Here is an 18,878-nt window from a genome sequence, read left to right as displayed (position 1 = left end):
TTAATGAATTATAAAGTCGCAAATTAAGAATCTCAAAGTTACAAATGTTGAATTTCAAAGTTGCAAAGTATAGATTTTCAATATACGAATTTTGAAATTTCACAGTTACAAATTGCCAATAGACAATTTACGAATTAAGAATTTTGAAATTACACAGTTACAAGTTACAAGTTACAAATTAACAATTTACGAATTAAGAATTTTTAAATTATATAGTTACAAATTGACAATTTGCAAATTAAGAATTTTGACCCCGTTGGCTTTCCATAGTTTGGTGATACTCTTGGGGACATTTTCATCAACCAGCAGTGGTAACGTCCCAGGTCAGGTTTTTCGTGTCGTAAATATAAGACTATACAATTGGTGTTTTGTCTAAGAATATAAGTAGAAACATAGCCAGAAATTCGTTTTAACAAAATTTCCATTTAAGAATGTTAATTCATAGGATTCTACCATGTAATTCTTTATTTTTGTTGAGATACCGAACTATGTACTTTTTGTTCAGAAATCAGAGTAAATATTTATCACATTTTTTAGGAATGTAATGTTATACAAAATTTCGAGCTATCCATGATAAGCCTGACTCAAGCTAGCGAACAATTGTAGCGAACAATTAGCTAGCGAACAATTAGGAGGTATAACTAAAAACCACAATATCACATAAGTATATCACGTTTTTCGAGCTAGCGAACAATTATGAGAATACATACAATCTTAAACAAAAACGAAAAAACTAACTTAAAACAAAAGGGAAACAATACTTCATATATAAAGAATACAAAGCTTTTCTTTCCTAACTAAATAAATCCACATAAGGCATTCAATATACAGCTGGATTACAATGACCATAAGTTAACACATTGACACAATGCATTTTTAGGGAATGGGGGTACACTTTACGTTGTTTGGTCCGATTAATAGAGATTGTGACAGGATACGACTATATAGGTGTTTAAGAGGAGATAGTGCCGCATCGTTTAAGAAAATCTCCAGAGTGGTTTATGTTCAAAAATCTGAAGTTACGGTTAAAAAACTGAAAATTTTATTGTGAAATTGACAAAATGAGATAAGGGAGGTAGGGCACTAAAAGAAAAATTTGGACCATTTTAAAGAGATTGTGACGGGCAACGACTATATAGGTGTTGTAGAGGAGACATTGGCGCATCGTTTAAGAAAATCTCCAGAGTGGTTTATGTTCGAAAATCTGAAGTTACGGTTAAAAAACTGAAATTGTGAAATTGACAAAATGAGATTAGGAGGATAGGCCAATTTTAGTTAATTTTGGACCAATTTCAAGAGATTGTGACGGGCAACGACTATACAGGTGTTGTAGAGGAGACAATGGTGCATCGTTTAAGAAAATCTCCAGAGTGGTTTATGTTCGAAAATCTGAAGTCACGGTTAAAAAACTGAAATTGTGAAATTGACAAAATGAGATTGGGGGTTAGGCCAATTTAAGTTAATTTTGGACCAATTTCAAGAGATTGTGACGGGCAACGACTATATAGGTGTTGTAGAGGAGACATTGGCGCATCGTTTAAGAAAATCTCCAGAGTGGTTTATGTTCGAAAATCTGAAGCTACGGTTAAAAAACTGAAATTGTGAAATTAACAAAATGAGATTAGGGGGGTAGGGCAATTTAAGTTAATTTTGGTCCAATTTCAAGAGATTGTGACGGGCAACGACTATAAAGGTGTTGTAGAGGAGACATTGGCTCATCGTTTAAGAAAATCTTCAGTGTGGTTTATGTTCGAAAATCTGAAGTTACGGTTAAAAAACTGAAAATTTTATTGTGAAATTGACAAAATGAGATTAGGGGGGTAGGGTACTAAAAGAAATATTTGGACCATTTTAAAGAGATTGTGACGGGCAACGACTATATAGGTGTTGTAGAAGTGACATTGGCGCATCGTTTAAGAAAATCTCCAGAGTGGTTTATGTTCGAAAATCTGAAGTTACGGTTAAAAAACTGAAATTGTGAAATTGACAAAATGAGATTAGGAGGGTAGGCCAATTTAAGTTAATTTTGGACCAATTTCAAGAGATTGTGACGGACAACGACTATACAGGTGTTGTAGAGGAGACAATGGTGCATCGTTTAAGAAAATCTCCAGAGTGGTTTATGTTCGAAAATCTGAAGTTAAGGTTAAAAAACTGAAATTGTGAAATTGACAAAATGAGATTGGGGGTTAGGCCAATTTAAGTTAATTTTGGACCAATTTCAAGAGATTGTGACGGGCAACGACTATATAGGTGTTGTAGAGGAGACATTGGCGCATTGTTTAAGATAATCTCCAGAGTGGTTAATGTTCGAAAATCTGAAGTTACGGTTAAAAAACTGAAATTCTGAAATTAACAAAATGAGATTAGAGGGGTAGGGCAATTTAAGTTAATTTTGGACCAATTTCAAGAGATTGTGACGGGCAACGACTATATAGGTGTTGTAGAGGAGACATTGGCGCATCGTTTAAGAAAATCTCCATAGTAGTTTATGTTCGAAAATCTGAAGTTACGGTTAAAAAACTGAAAATTTTATTGTGAAATTGACAAAATGAGATAAGGGGGTAGGGTACTAAAATAAATATTTGGACCATTTAAAGAGATTGTGACCGACAACGACTATATAGGTGTTGTAGAGGAGAAATTGGCGCATCGTTTAAGAAAATCTCCAGAGTGGTTTATGTTCGAAAATCTGAAGTTACGGTTAAAAAACTGAAATTGTGAAATTGACATAATGAGATTAGGGGGGTAGGGCAACTTAAGTTAATTTTGTACCAATTTAAAGAGATTGTGACGGGCAACTACTATATAGGTGTTGTAGAGGAGACATTGGCGCATCGTTTAGGAAAATCTGCAGAGTGGTTTATGTTCGAAAATCTGAAGTTACGGTTAAAAAACTGAAATTGTGAAATTGACAAAATGAGATTAGGGGGTAGGCCAATTTACGTTAATTTTGGACCAATTTTAAGAGATTGTGACGGGCAACAACTATATAGGTGTTGAAGAGGAGACATTGGCGCATCATTTAAGAAAATCTCCAGAGTGGTTTATGTTCGAAAATCTGAAGTTACGGTTAAAAAACTGAAAGTTTTATTGTGAAATTGACAAAATGAGATTAGGGGGGTAGGGCACTAAAAGAAAAATTTGGACCATTTTAAAGAGATTGTGACGGGCAACGACTATATAGGTGTTGTAGAGGAGACATTGGCGCATCGTTTAAGAAAATCTCCAGAGTGGTTTATGTTCGAAAATCTGAAGTTACGGTTAAAAAACTGAAATTGTGAAATTAACAAAATGAGATTAGGGGGGTAGGGCAATTTAAGTTAATTTTGGTCCAATTTCAAGAGATTGTGACGGGCAACGACTATAAAGGTGTTGTAGAGGAGACATTGGCTCATCGTTTAAGAAAATCTTCAGTGTGGTTTATGTTCGAAAATCTGAAGTTACGGTTAAAAAACTGAAAATTTTATTGTGAAATTGACAAAATGAGATTAGGGGGGTAGGGTACTAAAAGAAATATTTGGACCATTTTAAAGAGATTGTGACGGGCAACGACTATATAGGTGTTGTAGAAATGACATTGGCGCATCGTTTAAGAAAATCTCCAGAGTGGTTTATGTTCGAAAATCTGAAGTTACGGTTAAAAAACTGAAATTGTGAAATTGACAAAATGAGATTAGGAGGGTAGGCCAATTTAAGTTAATTTTGGACCAATTTCAAGAGATTGTGACGGGCAACGACTATACAGGTGTTGTAGAGGAGACAATGGTGCATCGTTTAAGAAAATCTCCAGAGTGGTTTATGTTCGAAAATCTGAAGTTAAGGTTAAAAAACTGAAATTGTGAAATTGACAAAATGAGATTGGGGGTTAGGCCAATTTAAGTTAATTTTGGACCAATTTCAAGAGATTGTGACGGGCAACGACTATATAGGTGTTGTAGAGGAGACATTGGCGCATTGTTTAAGATAATCTGCAGAGTGGTTAATGTTCGAAAATCTGAAGTTACGGTTAAAAAACTGAAATTCTGAAATTAACAAAATGAGATTAGAGGGGTAGGGCAATTTAAGTTAATTTTGGACCAATTTCAAGAGATTGTGACGGGCAACGACTATATAGGTGTTGTAGAGGAGACATTGGCGCATCGTTTAAGAAAATCTCCATAGTAGTTTATGTTCGAAAATCTGAAGTTACGGTTAAAAAACTGAAAATTTTATTGTGAAATTGACAAAATGAAATAAGGGGGTAGGGTACTAAAATAAATATTTGGACCATTTAAAGAGATTGTGACCGACAACGACTATATAGGTGTTGTAGAGGAGACATTGGCGCATCGTTTAAGAAAATCTCCAGAGTGGTTTATGTTCGAAAATCTGAAGTTACGGTTAAAAAACTGAAATTGTGAAATTGACATAATGAGATTAGGGGGGTAGGGCAACTTAAGTTAATTTTGTACCAATTTAAAGAGATTGTGACGGGCAACGACTATATAGGTGTTGTAGAGGAGACATTGGCGCATCGTTTAGGAAAATCTGCAGAGTGGTTTATGTTCGAAAATCTGAAGTTACGGTTAAAAAACTGAAATTGTGAAATTGACAAAATGAGATTAGGGGGTAGGCCAATTTACGTTAATTTTGGACCAATTTTAAGAGATTGTGACGGGCAACAACTATATAGGTGTTGAAGAGGAGACATTGGCGCATCATTTAGGAAAATCTCCAGAGTGGTTTATGTTCGAAAATCTGAAGTTACGGTTAAAAAACTGAAAATTTTATTGTGAAATTGACAAAATGAGATTAGGGGGGTAGGGCACTAAAAGAAAAATTTGGACCATTTTAAAGAGAATGTGACGGGTAACGACTATATAGGTGTTGTAGAGGAAACATTGGCGCATCGTTTAAGAAAATCTCCAGAGTGGTTTATGTTCGAAAATCTGAAGTTAAGGTTAAAAAACTGAAATTGTGAAATTAACAAAATGAGATTAGGGGGGTAGGGCAATTTAAGTTAATTTTGGTCCAATTTCAAGAGATTGTGACGGGCAACGACTATAAAGGTGTTGTAGAGGAGACATTGGCTCATCGTTTAAGAAAATCTTCAGAGTGGTTTATGTTCGAAAATCTGAAGTTACGGTTAAAAAACTGAAATTGTGAAATTGACAAAATGAGATTAGGGGGTAGGCCAATTTAAGTTAATTTTGGACCAATTTAAATAGATTGTGACGGGCAACAACTATATAGGTGTTGTAGAGGAGACATTGGCGCATCATTTAGGAAAATCTCCAGAGTGGTTTATGTTCGAAAATCTGAAGTTACGGTTAAAAAACTGAAAATTTTATTGTGAAATTGACAAAATGAGATTAGGGGGGTAGGGCACTAAAAGAAAAATTTGGACCATTTTAAAGAGATTGTGACGGGCAACGACTATATAGGTGTTGTAGAGGAAACATTGGCGCATCGTTTAAGAAAATCTCCAGAGTGGTTTATGTTCGAAAATCTGAAGTTAAGGTTAAAAAACTGAAATTGTGAAATTAACAAAATGAGATTAGGGGGGGTCAGGGCAATTTAAGTTAATTTTGGACCAATTTCAAGAGATTGTGACGAGCAACGACTATATAGGTGTTGTAGAGGAGACAATGGCGCATCGTTTAAGAAAATCTTCAAAGTGGTTTATGTTCGAAAATCTGAAGTTACGGTTAAAAAACTGAAAATTTTATTGTGAAATTGACAAAATGAGATTAGGGGGGTAGGGCACTAAAAGAAAAATTTGGACCAATTTCAAGAGATTGTGACGGGCAACGACTATATAGGTGTTGTAGAGGAGACATTGGGGCATCGTTTAAGAAAATCTCCAGAGTGGTTTATGTTCGAAAATCTGAAGTGACGGTTAAAAAACTGAAATTGTGAAATTGACAAAATGAGATTAGGGGGGTAGGGTATTTAAAGAAAAATTTGGACAATTTTAAAGAGATTGTGACGGGCAACGACTAGATAGGTGTTGTAGAGGAGACATTGGCGCATCGTTTTAGAAAATCTCTGAAAAAACTGAAATTGTGAAATTGACAAAATGAGATTAGGGGGGTAGGCCAATTTAAGTTAATTTTGTACCAATTTCCAGAGATTGTGACGGGCAACGACTATACAGGTGTTGTAGAGGAGACATTGGCGCATCGTTTAAGAAAATGTCAAGAGTGGTTTATGTTCGAAAATCTGAAGTTACGGTTAAAAAACTGAAAATTTTATTGTGAAATTGACAAAATGAGATTAGGGGGATAGGGTACTAACAGAAAAATTTGGACCATTTTAAAGAGATTGTGACGGGCAACGACTATATGAGTGTTGTAGGGGAGACATTGGCGCATCGTTTAAGAAAATCTCCAGAGTGGTTTATGTTCGAAAATCTGAAGTTACGGTTAAAAAACTGAAATTGTGAAATTGACAAAATGAGATTAGGGGATAGGCCAATTTAAGCTAATTTTGGACCAATTTCAAGAGATTGTGACGGGCAACGACTATATAGGTGTTGTAGAGGAGACATTGGCGCATCGTTTAGGAAAATCTCCAGAGTGGTTTATGTTCGAAAATCTGTAGTTACGGTTAAAAAACTGAAAATTTTATTGTGAAATTGACAAAATGAGATTAGGGGGGTAGGGCACTAAAAGAAAAATTTGGAGCATTTTAAAGAGATTGTGACGGGCAACGACTATATAGGTGTTGTAGAGGAGACATTAGCGCATCGTTTAAGAAAATCTCCAGAGTGGTTTATGTTCGAAAATCTGAAGTTACGGTTAAAAAACTGAAAATTTTATTGTGAAATTGACAAAATGAGATTAGGGGGGTAGGGTACTAAAAGAAATATTTGGACCATTTTAAAGAGATTGTGACGGGCAACGACTATATAGGTGTTGTAGAGGAGACATTGGCGCATCGTTTAAGAAAATCTCCAGAGTGGTTTATGTTCGAAAATCTGAAGTTACGGTTAAAAAACTGAAATTGTGAAATTGACAAAATGAGATTAGGGGATAGGCCAATTTAAGCTAATTTTGGACCAATTTCAAGAGATTGTGACGAGCAACGACTATATAGGTGTTGTAGAGGAGACATTGGCGCATCGTTTAGGAAAATCTCCAGAGTGGTTTATGTTCGAAAATCTGTAGTTACGGTTAAAAAACTGAAATTGTGAAATTGACAAAAACGGAAAAATTGATGAAATTTTCGTTTCCGTTCTCTAACTTCAGTTTGCCTCAACCAAATGTTATGAAACTTAGACACAATGCTTATTAACACAAAACGGTCTCAACTGTATGTAGAAGTTGACTCATGCATATTTAAAATCTTGAAAAATAGACCAACACTCATCCTTCATGTTTAAAATTAATTATTTCCCAATTATTCAAAGTGACAATTTATATACCTTCAGATATTTATTGACATGTACAATATATTTCAGATCACTTGAAGTAGTATTGGCAGTAATTTTAAAGTGATCATTTGATTAAGCATTTGAATGGGCTTGATAGTGCTTTTTTTTTCGATATCTCACTTTTTGAAGTAGTCATTCAAAATTCGTAATTTGTCTAAATAAACATATCTTTAATAAATAAATATCACAAAATAATAAAGAAAAAACATACGGAAACAGAAGAGGGCAAGTGGCCGAAAATTGTTTATTTATTACAATAACAAAAATAGACATAATTTGAAGGTCACAATTATGAAATGCTTACGTTTTCCCTTTTCTTTAGATTACTACGTATTCGTGAACATATACATGCAAACAAATAAATATTTTCCTCTCATTCTACGTTTAGAATTAACAATGGGAATGGAATTAAATGAGGTTTTTCTAAAGATTTAATTATGTATATTTCTGTTAATATTTGAAATGGATGTTCTTATTATTTAGTTACTTTTTGTTGGGTTGCTTAATGATTGACATTTGCACTTCATTTGGTTTTATTTGTACCGAATGAATACTCATTCATTTTACAATAACAATAACAATAGGTCTTGACAGATACAAGTTCTTAATTACTTCATTTAATTTAAGGATGAAAATGCAAAGGGATACTGAATTGCACATAACTATTACATCTTATTTACTTTTGTTTTAATGAGTTTGGACTGATGGGCATAAATCCTTCATTTGAAACAATTAAACTTGTTATAAAATATTGTAAGAGGAAATCTGTCACTGAAACCAATTAATCCACCTTAAAATTTGATGGTTCTCCCATTAAAATTCTAACCTTAGAGATTTGGTAATTGTTTTAAATGGCTTTCTATAATCATTATCATGATAATCTATCATGTGTCTCTAGATTTCAAATCATGTTTTATTAAAGAAACAGGGAAGGGGGGGGGGGGGGGACACATTGAATGAAAAGTGATATTACATGTTTAATATAACATAACAAAATAACAAAACATTTAACATAAATAGTTTAAGAAAGGTCGTAATGGAATTGTAGCAAACTTTGCACACTTTTAAATGAGTTTGTAAATCAACAAAAAATACTCCGGCGATATGGTCATTATTTTTCATAACAATTCTTTCGGTGGAATTTTGATAAAGTCGTGTATTTCTTCCTGAAAAGGTTCTGTTTCGTACACATCGCTATGTGTGATTTCTCGAAATTTCTACATTTTCTGCTATTTATCCGTAGCAAGTTAACTTCTCCAGCTAAAATTTTACCGCTGGTAAATAATTTGTTATTTGTCTCATAATTGTTAAATTCATATAATGGCACTCATACATATAAGTTTTATAACATCCAGAATCAATTTCAAACCTTCGTTCAGTTTAATAAAGGAAATAAAATACGAAACATTCTTACACACTTTTCAAATATTCACAAATTGAACCTTATATACCCGTATATATAATGTTTTGGTGAAACACTTATATTTTCTTTCCTCCTTCATATTCAACTGACTTGCCGATTGCAGCCTGCAACCAACAGTCCGCTCCGGTATCACTTGGTCCAACTCTTTATTGGAATGATTGAAATCTACATTGTAATCACAAGTCAATTTATCTACAAAACTACTTTTGAAATAACAAATGTTTTTTTTTCAATTCTTAATTTTCATCCTTATGATACTTTACTTCAGAACTTGTTCCTGTATTGTTATGAATTTCAGTTAATGGCCAATTTCTTAGTGAAGATTCGTCTAAATTCCATTTAATAGATACATTTAATAACGCTTACCGTTACCTTGATGGCATTTCTGCTTCAAATAATAAAGAATTCCCTAATCATACTGCTGAAATTTACCCCAGATAACTTACTTTAAATAAAAGTAATACTTGTATAAACAGCAATACTTTTGCTTTTATGCAGATTTTGACATATGATGACATTTCAGTTTCATACGAACAAATTCGTAAGGGTTCCGTGGAACCCAGTGTCTCGCCTACTTTTGCTGTTAGTCGCAGGCTCAACAAAAATGGAGAAATAATTATTACAAATTTTCCTCTAGATACTATCTTCTGATTGTAAGAAGCTTCTGTTCAAGTTTGGAAGGAATCCAGGATGGTTTATGAATCTAATAAATGTTTTAAAAACTTTAACTGCAGACTTATGTAATGTTAACTCGAAGAAAAACTAAGTCCATTTATAACTAATATACGGAAAAACAGGAATTTTTTTTTTACAAAATTTCCTTCTAGATACTAGCTTTTGATCATAAACAAGCTTCTGTCCAAGTTTGGTACAAATCCAGGATAGCCTTTAAGAAAGTTATTAAAAGTTTGAAAACTTTAACCACAGAGTGAATGTAATGTTAACTGGCAGAAAAACTAAGTCCATTTATAAGTAAAATACGGATAAACAGGATTATTTTTTTAACAAAATTAACTTTTGAATACTATCTTATGATCATAAACAAGCTTCTGTCCAAGTATGGTACAAATCCAGGATAGTTTAAGAAAGTTATTAAAAGTTTGAAAAACTTTAACCACAGAGTGAATGTTATGTTAACTGGCAGAAAAACTAAGTCCATTTATGAGTAAAATACGGATAAACAGGATTTTTTTTTACAAAATTTTCTTCTGGATACTATCTTATAATTATAATCAAGCTTCTGTCCAAGGTTGGTACAAATCCAGGATAGTTTAAGAAAGTTATTAAAATTTGAAAAACTTTAACCACAGAGTGAATGTAATGTTAACCGCCAGAAAAACTAAGTCCATTTATGAGTAAAATACGGATAAACAGGATTTTTTTTTACAAAATTTACTTCTGGATACTATCTTATGATCATAAACAAGCTTCTGTCCAAGTTTATTAGAAATCTAGGATAGTTTAAGAAAGTTATTAAAATTTCAAAAACTTTAACCACAGAGTGAATATTTGTGGACGCCGCCGACGACGCCGGACGACGATGACAACAACGCCGACGACGGAATGTAGGATCGCTATGTCTCGCTTTGCCGACAAAAGTCGCAGACTCGACAAAAATCAAAAGAAAACTTCACGACGACAAAATAGACGATTTTGTGCCCTGGATCGTTTTAAAGCGTGAATTGATCGGTCTTTTTCGAGTGTTATCATGTTTTTTTCGTGTGAATATGGTGTAAAATGTTAACAAACAGACTTCATCTCTTTTCGTAAGACGGGAAATAAAAGTTTAAAAAAAACGTCCAAGGTAAAAACATCAATTGAAGTTATACACGTTGAATATAAAATTATCCTTAGAATGCTCTTTTTGAATATTCAAAAATGTGTAATAAAGCCATCTGTAGGGTGTAGGTAGGTGAAATTCTAACATAAAAACCGATCTTAAATTGATACTTTAAGTCAGAAGAGCATACGTTATGGAACAAAATAACATCTGGTTGAGACAAATTGGAGTTAAAGAGAACGGAAATGAAAATTTCAGCAATTTTTACTATTTGTAAAGTAGTATAACTCTAGAACGGTAAAAGTGACGCCACCAAAATTAAAATTTGATCTGTGTTTTGTGGTAATAAGCATCGTTTGTTGATGTGGTTCATAAGTGTATCTCGTTTCTCGTTTTTATATAGATTAGACCGTTGGTTTTCCCGTTTGAATGGTTTTACACTAGTAATTTTTGGGGCCCTTTACAGCTTGCTGTTCGGTGTGAGCTAAGGCTCCATGTTGAAGACCGTACTTTGACCTATAATTGTTTACTTTTATAAATTTTGACTTGGATGGAGAGTTGTCTCATTGGCACTCATACCACATCTTCTTATATCTATATATTGTGTATAAGTTTTATGAAAATTGGTTGAGGCAAACTAAAGTTAGAGAACGGAAACCAATTTAGGGACGTATGGACACAGGGACGTTCAGACGGACAAGGGTAAAGCTTAATGCCCCTCCGCTACGGCGGGGCATAATAAGCTAAAAATATTGATAGGTTATAGAATTCCTTTTTGTGATATGTATATGATTTTTTTTTAAATGGGGCGAAAAGGATGACTCGGACTTTTACATTATATTTAGCATTAACATTATTTGGGACGTACAGACGCACGGACGTAAAGACGGACAAGGGTAAATCTTAATACCCCTCCGCTACGGCGGGGGCATAATAATCTAAAAATATTGATAGGTTATAGAATTCCTTTTTGTGATATTTTTTTTCACTAGAATTATTTCACACGCGAGTAAATGTAAATATATTTATTTTCTAAAAAAATATAAGTTCGATATCGCACAGCTAATGCTTCTAAAATCTAGAAACAACTGATTAACATAAAAGTTGACAAACACTAAAATTGGAACAGGTGCAACCTAGTTCACGAGAAAGATAATAAACCGTTATTAGCTACCACAGACGAACATCTATCAACTCTTGCCATAAACTTGCGTATCGTCCCCATAACATTTATGAATTTGACAGATGCTGAGTTCGGACAGAGAAAACAATAAACATTGATATAAACATCTATTACAATTTTAAATTCAAATCAAAGTTGTGTTTTAAATTTCGTTTTTGTATTACTGTTCTCTCATATTTTCCATTATTTTGTAAAAAAAAATTGAAATTGTCTACGTCAAATAATTTGACAAAGTTTATCAGAAGTTTAGCTATTACCCTATTATACTCAACGAAGCTCGGAGATAAATGTACGTTCACCCGTTAGAACGTTTAACGACCGTTGACTCGAAAAAAGGGAAGGGGTGTGGTTTGGTAATTCAACAAGATAATTCCAAAGCTTTCAGACAAATTACTTCTTTATTTCAGCAATCACTTCTTTTTTATTAGTAAAATAAAATTAATAGGACTGTATTATATTTCTTTCCATTTTTGGGGACCATTATTATCAATAATGTTGTGTGCAGTATACAAATATGTAATAATGTGCACGTTTACAATAATCCATGTTTTATGTGGATGGCGAAGGAGTATGCAAAAAGAATATAAAATGACATTGTCAAAGTTTTAGTATGGAAAGCCAACGGGGTCAAAATTCTTACTTCGTAACTTGTCAATTTGTAACTTGTAACTGTGTGATTTCAAAATTGTTTATTGGTCAATTTGTATATTTATGTTTTGTAACTTATCGATTCGTTAAATGTCGATTTGTAAATTGTCAATTTGTATATTGATGTTTTGTAACTTGTCGATTCGTAAATTTTATATAATGTTGTTTGTGCTGTATTTAGACCCCTCTATAACGAAATATGTGTTACATGCACACGTATAAAATTGCGGTTTTTATCCAACGCAATCATAGGTTTGGACGTTGTTTTCAATTTAGACGTGTTTAATGTTATATATATAGGCCTATGTATTAACATTCATTTGTACATGCCTACTAAACTTTTCTGGTCAAGAAGCTAAGAAGTTATTGACGGTGCCGAGAGCAGTATCTAAAGCTGTCAACGCTCGGTGTGCGCACTACAGTGTCTTCAAGGGGGTACCACTCGATTACCGTTTTTACGAAAAATGAGTTGGAATGTGGGATTTTGATCGTTAAAATCTCAAAACACTTTGTGTAGTTCTTGATCTGTTTTTCCACAATATTTTTTGACTGATAATTGTCAAATCCCTAGGCAGCAATTGTTCTTTTTGGACGAGCTTTTTTCTTAAAAATTTTTCAGGTTCTATAGCAAGAACCAGCCCCTCAACCACCTCGTACAGAAATATTCGCTTATGGCTTAAGCGTTTTGTCTGTTTGTCTTTGAAGAGCGTGTTTGAGACGCAACCATCTTCTCTGGGTTTGTAGCCTCCTCGTTATAAATCTCGCAGTTTGTCGCTGTATTCTTTCAAGCTTGTTGATGTTCGTAGATTTGTAGGGGTCCCATATACTATTGTTTCATACTCCAATATTGACAAGTGAAATATATGCGGTTTTCTTGCATTCGGCTGGTGGGCAATATCTCAAATTCCTTATCAGGAACCCTAGTCACGGTTGAGTTTGCATTCTTGGTTACGATGAAAATATGGGTAGTCCATTTTAGGTCCTTGATAAATTTTTTGGTTCCTTTAGATTTTATTACAAAATATTACATATCTAATACAGTTTTAATATATAGTATACATCAATTAAGTGACTCATTTAAAATAACACTTCATTCAATTTGTTTTGCAAAGTACATGATATAAAACATTTTTATCTTCATTACTCAAGAGCTAATTAAGTAAAGATTTTTCATCAATTTCAGTGCTTTTTGTATTCAAAAATCATTAGATATAAATACATTCTTTTCCAATATCTTAATTATAATATTAAGGAATGGCCATTTCTCCCATCATACATTTAGGGGGGGGGGCTAGGATCAAAAATTTTGTCCTGCCTTTTTATTTTTCACACTATTCGGTCCTGCCTTTTTTTATTAGTTTATCCTGACTTTTCTTTACATAAATTGTCATCCTGCCTTTTTTTTTGGCAAAGTGTCTCATCCTGCCTTTTTTCAACTCAAAACTCCTGTCCTGCCTTTTTTTCAAATTTCATCCTAGCCCCCCCCCCCCCATAAAAATCAAATGGTAGCTCCTTAAGTATGAACTTTCCAGCTTAGTCTTTTATTTCATGTATTTAGTCTAATTTTGACCCGGTCAAATATTAAGAAGAAATTTCCTGCCAAGTGACAGTAACATATTTGCGAAGTTGATAAGTGAGCCCATTCCAGCGACACATCAGTATATACCTAAATACAGGAAGTGACACACCCCTTCCAGGTGTGTTGACCAGTCCGGAAGACATACATGTTTATTCGAGGTCACCTCTATATAAAACCGAGTCCCTGGTATATATGCCATATAAACCAAACAATGTGTTTATCTATTTATTTTCTTTTATTTGTATATGCTGTACATAATTGATTTATAAAATTACTTAGGTATATACTCCACATGGAACTGCTCATACTTACAGGAGGCTTATACACCGAAGAGGAAACCGAGCGCCATCTGTCGTCATAATGATCGTTGGCATAATACAACTATCAGAACGACAATTAACAAATCGACATTTAACGAATCGACAAGTTACAAAACATCAACATACAAATTGACAATTTACAAATCAACATTTAACGAATCGACAAGTTACAAAATAACAATATATATACAAATTGACAATTTACGAATCGACAGTAACGAATCGACAAGTTACAAAACATCAATATACAAATTGACAATTTGCCAATAAAGAATTTTGAAATCACACAGTTACAAGTTACAAATTAACAATTTACGAATTACGAATTTTCAAATTACAAAGATACAAGTTACAAATTGACAATTTACGAAGTAATAATTTTGAAATTACAAAGATACAAGTTACAAATTGAGAAGTTACGAAATAAGAATTTTGACCCCGTTGGCTTTCCATATTTTAGGACCCTGTTATTTCAGTATAAAAAATTACTTACTTCATTGTCGTGTTTGTGGACTACCGACTCAAGAGAAAGTGTGTTGTAAACGGTGTATACATACTGTCGGATAAATTTCGCGGGCAAAAATATTGTTGTACTTTTTTATACAAGTATAAAAGTAACATCATTCCATTATACAAGGTAATCCCCCCTCCTTATTTTTTTTTACCTAACTTCAGATTTTCGAACATAAACCACTCTGGAGATTTTCTTAAACGATGCGCCAATGTCTCCTCTACAACACCCATATAGTCGTTGCCCGTCACAATCTCTTTAAATTGGTCCAAAATTAACTTAAATTGCCCTACCCCCCTAATCTCATTTTGTCAATTTCACAATTTCAGTTTTCTTTAACCGTAACTTCAGATTTTCGAACATAAACCACTCTGGAGATTTTCTTAAACGATGCGCCAATGTCTCCTCTACAACACCTATATAGTCGTTGCCCGTCACAATCTCTTGAAATTGGTACAAAATTAACTTAATTTTGCCTATTCCCCAAATCTCATTTTGTCAATTTCACAATTTCAGTTTTTTAACCGTAACTTCAGATTTTCGAACATAAACCACTCTGGAGATTTTCTTAAACGATGCGCCAATGTCTCCTCTACAACACCTATATAGTCGTTGTCCGTCACAATCTCTTTAAAATGGTCCAAATGTTTCTTTTAGTGTCCTACCCCCCTAATCTCATTTTGTCAATTTCACAATAAAAGTTTCAGTTTTTTAACCGTAACTTCAGATTTTCAAACATAAACCACTCTGGACATTTTCTTAAACAATGCGCAAATGTCTTTACTACAACACCTATATAGTCGTTGCCCGTCACGATTTCTTTAAAATGGTGCATTTTTTTTCTTTTAGTGCCCTACCCCCCTAATCTCATTTTGTCAATTTCACAATAAAAGTTTCAGTTTTTTAACCGTAACTTCAGATTTTCAAACATAAACCACTCTGGAGATTTTCTTAAACGATGCGCCAATGTCTCCTCTACAACACCTATATAGTCGTTGCCCGTCACAATCTCTTTAAAATGGTCCAAATTTTTCTTTTAGTGCCCTACCCCCCTAATCTCATTTTGTCAATTTCACAATAAAATTTTCAGTTTTTTAACCGTAACTCCAGATTTTCGAACATAAACCACTCTGGAGATTTTCTTAAACGATGCGCCATTGTCTCCTCTACAACACCTATATAGTCATTGCCCGTCACAATCTCTTTAAATTGGTCCAAAATTAACTTAAATTGGCCTACCCCTAATCTCATTTTGTTAATATCACAATTTCAGTTTTTTAACCGTAACTTCAGATTTTCGAACATAAACCACTCTGGAGATTTTCTTAAACGATGCGCCATTGTCTCCTCTACAACACCTATATAGTCATTGCCCGTCACAATCTCTTTAAATTGGTCCAAAATTAACTTAAAGTGCCCTACCCCTAATCTCATTTTGTCAATATCACAATTTCAGTTTTTTAACCGTAACTTCAGATTTTCGAACATAAACCACTCTACTAGTACTTGACTACTTGACTACAGATTTTCTTAAACGATGCGCCAATGTCTCCTCTACAACACCTATATAGTCGTTGCCCGTCATAAATCTTTTTAAAATGGTCCAAAATTAACTTAAATTGGCCTACCCCTAATCTCATTTTGTTAATATCACAATTTCAGTTTTTTAACCGTAACTTCAGATTTTCGAACATAAACCACTCTGGAGATTTTCTTAAACGATGCGCCATTGTCTCCTCTACAACACCTATATAGTCATTGCCCGTCACAATCTCTTTAAATTGGTCCAAAATTAACTTAAAGTGCCCTACCCCTAATCTCATTTTGTCAATATCACAATTTCAGTTTTTTAACCGTAACTTCAGATTTTCGAACATAAACCACTCTACTAGTACTTGACTACTTGACTACAGATTTTCTTAAACGATGCGCCAATGTCTCCTCTACAACACCTATATAGTCGTTGCCCGTCATAAATCTTTTTAAAATGGTCCAAATTTTTCTTTTAGTGCCCTACCCCCCTTATCTCATTTTGTCAATTTCACAATAAAAGTTTCAGTTTTTTAACCGTAACTTCAGATTTTCAAACATAAACCACTCTGGACATTTTCTTAAACAATGCGCAAATGTCTCATCTACAACACCCATATAGTCGTTGCCCGTCACAATCTCTTTAAATTGGTCCAAATCTTTCTTTTAGTACCCTACCCCCCTAATCTCATTTTGTCAATTTCACAATAAAATTTTCAGTTTTTTAACCGTAACTTCAGATTTTCAAACATAAACCACTCTGGACATTTTCTTAAACAATGCGCAAATGTCTCATCTACAACACCCATATAGTCGTTGTCCGTTACAATCTCTTTAAATTGGTCCAAAATTAACTTAAATTGCCCTACCCCCCTAATCTCATTTTGTCAATTTCACAATTTCAGTTTTTTAACCGTAACTTCAGATTTTCGAACATAAACCACACTGGAGATTTTCCTAAACGATGCGCCAATGTCTCCTCTACAACACCTATATAGTCGTTGCCCGTCACAATCTCTTGAAATTGGTACAAAATTAACTTAATTTTGCCTATTCCCCAAATCTCATTTTGTCAATTTCACAATTTCAGTTTTTTCACCGTAACTTCAGATTTTCGAACATAAACCACTCTGGAGATTTTCTTAAACGATGCGCCATTGTCTCCTCTACAACACCTATATAGTCGTTGCCCGTCACAATCTCTTGAAATTGGTCCAAAATTAACTTAAAGTGCCCTACCCCCCTAATCTCATTTTGTTAATTTCACAATTTCAGTTTTTTAACCGTAACTTCAGATTTTCGAACATAAACCACTCTGGAGATTTTCTTAAACGATGCGCCAATTTCTCCTCTACAACACCTTTATAGTTGTTGCCCGTCACAATCTCTAGAAATTGGTCCAAAATTAACTTAAATTGCCCTACCCCCCTAATCTCATTTTGTTAATTTCACAATTTCAGTTTTTTAACCGTAACTTCAGATTTTCGAACATAAACCACTCTGGAGATTTTCTAAAACGATGCGCCATTGTCTCCACTACAACACCTATATAGTCATTGCCCGTCACAATCTCTTGAAATTGGTCCAAAATTAACTTAAAGTGCCCTACCCCCTAATATCATTTTGTCAATTTCACAATTTCAGTTTTTTAACCGTAACTTCAGATTTTCGAACATAAACCACTCTACTAGTACTTGACTACTTGACTAGAGATTTTCTTCAACGAATTGCCAATGTCTCCTCTACAACACCTATATAGTCGTTGCCCGTCACAATCTCTTTAAACTGGTCCAAATGTTTCTTTTAGTGCCCTCCCCCTTATCTCATTTTGTCAATTTCACAATAAAATTTTCAGTTTTTGAACCGTAACTTGAGATTTTGAAACATAAACCACTCTGGAGATTTTCTTAAACAATGCGCCAATGTCTCCTCTACAACACCTATATAGTCGTTGCCCGTCACAATCTCTTTAAAATGGTCCAAATGTTTCTTTTAGTGTCCTACCCTCCTAATCTCATTTTGTCAAATTCACAATAAAATTTTCAGTTTTTTAACCGTAACTTCAGATTTTCGAACATAAACCACTCTGGAGATTTTATTAAACGATGCGTCATTGTCTCCTCTACAACACCTATATAGTCATTGCCCGTCACAATCTCTTGAAATTGGTCCAAAATTAACTTAAAGTGCCCTACCCCCTAATCTCATTTTGTCAATATCACAATTTCAGTTTTTTAACCGTAACTTCAGATTTTCGAACATAAACCACTCTACTAGTACTTGACTACTTGACTACAGATTTTCTTAAACGATGCGCCAATGTCTCCTCTACAACACCTATATAGTCGTTGCCCGTCACAAATCTCTTTAAAATGGTCCAAATTTTTCTTTTAGTGCCCTACCCCCCTTATCTCATTTTGTCAATTTCACAATAAAAGTTTCAGTTTTTTAACCGTAACTTCAGATTTTCAAACATAAACCACTCTG

The 18,878-nt window shown here is 33.8% G+C and overlaps 1 long non-coding RNA gene across 3 annotated transcripts; it reads left to right on the top strand.

The window, feature by feature from the left end:
- The first annotated feature begins 949 nt into the window (after positions 1-949).
- On the top strand, positions 950-7,265 carry LOC127717998 (uncharacterized). Of its 3 annotated transcripts, XR_007989516.1 has the most exons (6): positions 950-1,584; positions 2,146-2,253; positions 3,188-3,263; positions 3,825-3,932; positions 4,307-4,675; positions 6,515-7,265. It is a non-coding gene; the product is annotated as an uncharacterized LOC127717998 (long non-coding RNA). The 3 variants fall into 3 exon arrangements; XR_007989517.1 differs by lacking the exons at positions 2,146-2,253; positions 3,188-3,263; positions 3,825-3,932 and having other exon boundaries at positions 950-1,324; XR_007989518.1 differs by lacking the exons at positions 950-1,584; positions 2,146-2,253; positions 3,188-3,263; positions 3,825-3,932 and adding an exon at positions 3,572-3,748.
- Positions 7,266-18,878: the final 11,613 nt, after the last annotated feature.

The sequence above is a fragment of the Mytilus californianus genome, unplaced genomic scaffold (genome assembly GCF_021869535.1).
Source record: "Mytilus californianus isolate M0D057914Y unplaced genomic scaffold, xbMytCali1.0.p SCAF_10, whole genome shotgun sequence".
Lineage (NCBI taxonomy): Eukaryota > Metazoa > Mollusca > Bivalvia > Mytilida > Mytilidae > Mytilus > Mytilus californianus.
Note: the sequence above shows the minus strand (reverse complement) of the source record. Positions and strands in the feature narration are given on the sequence as shown.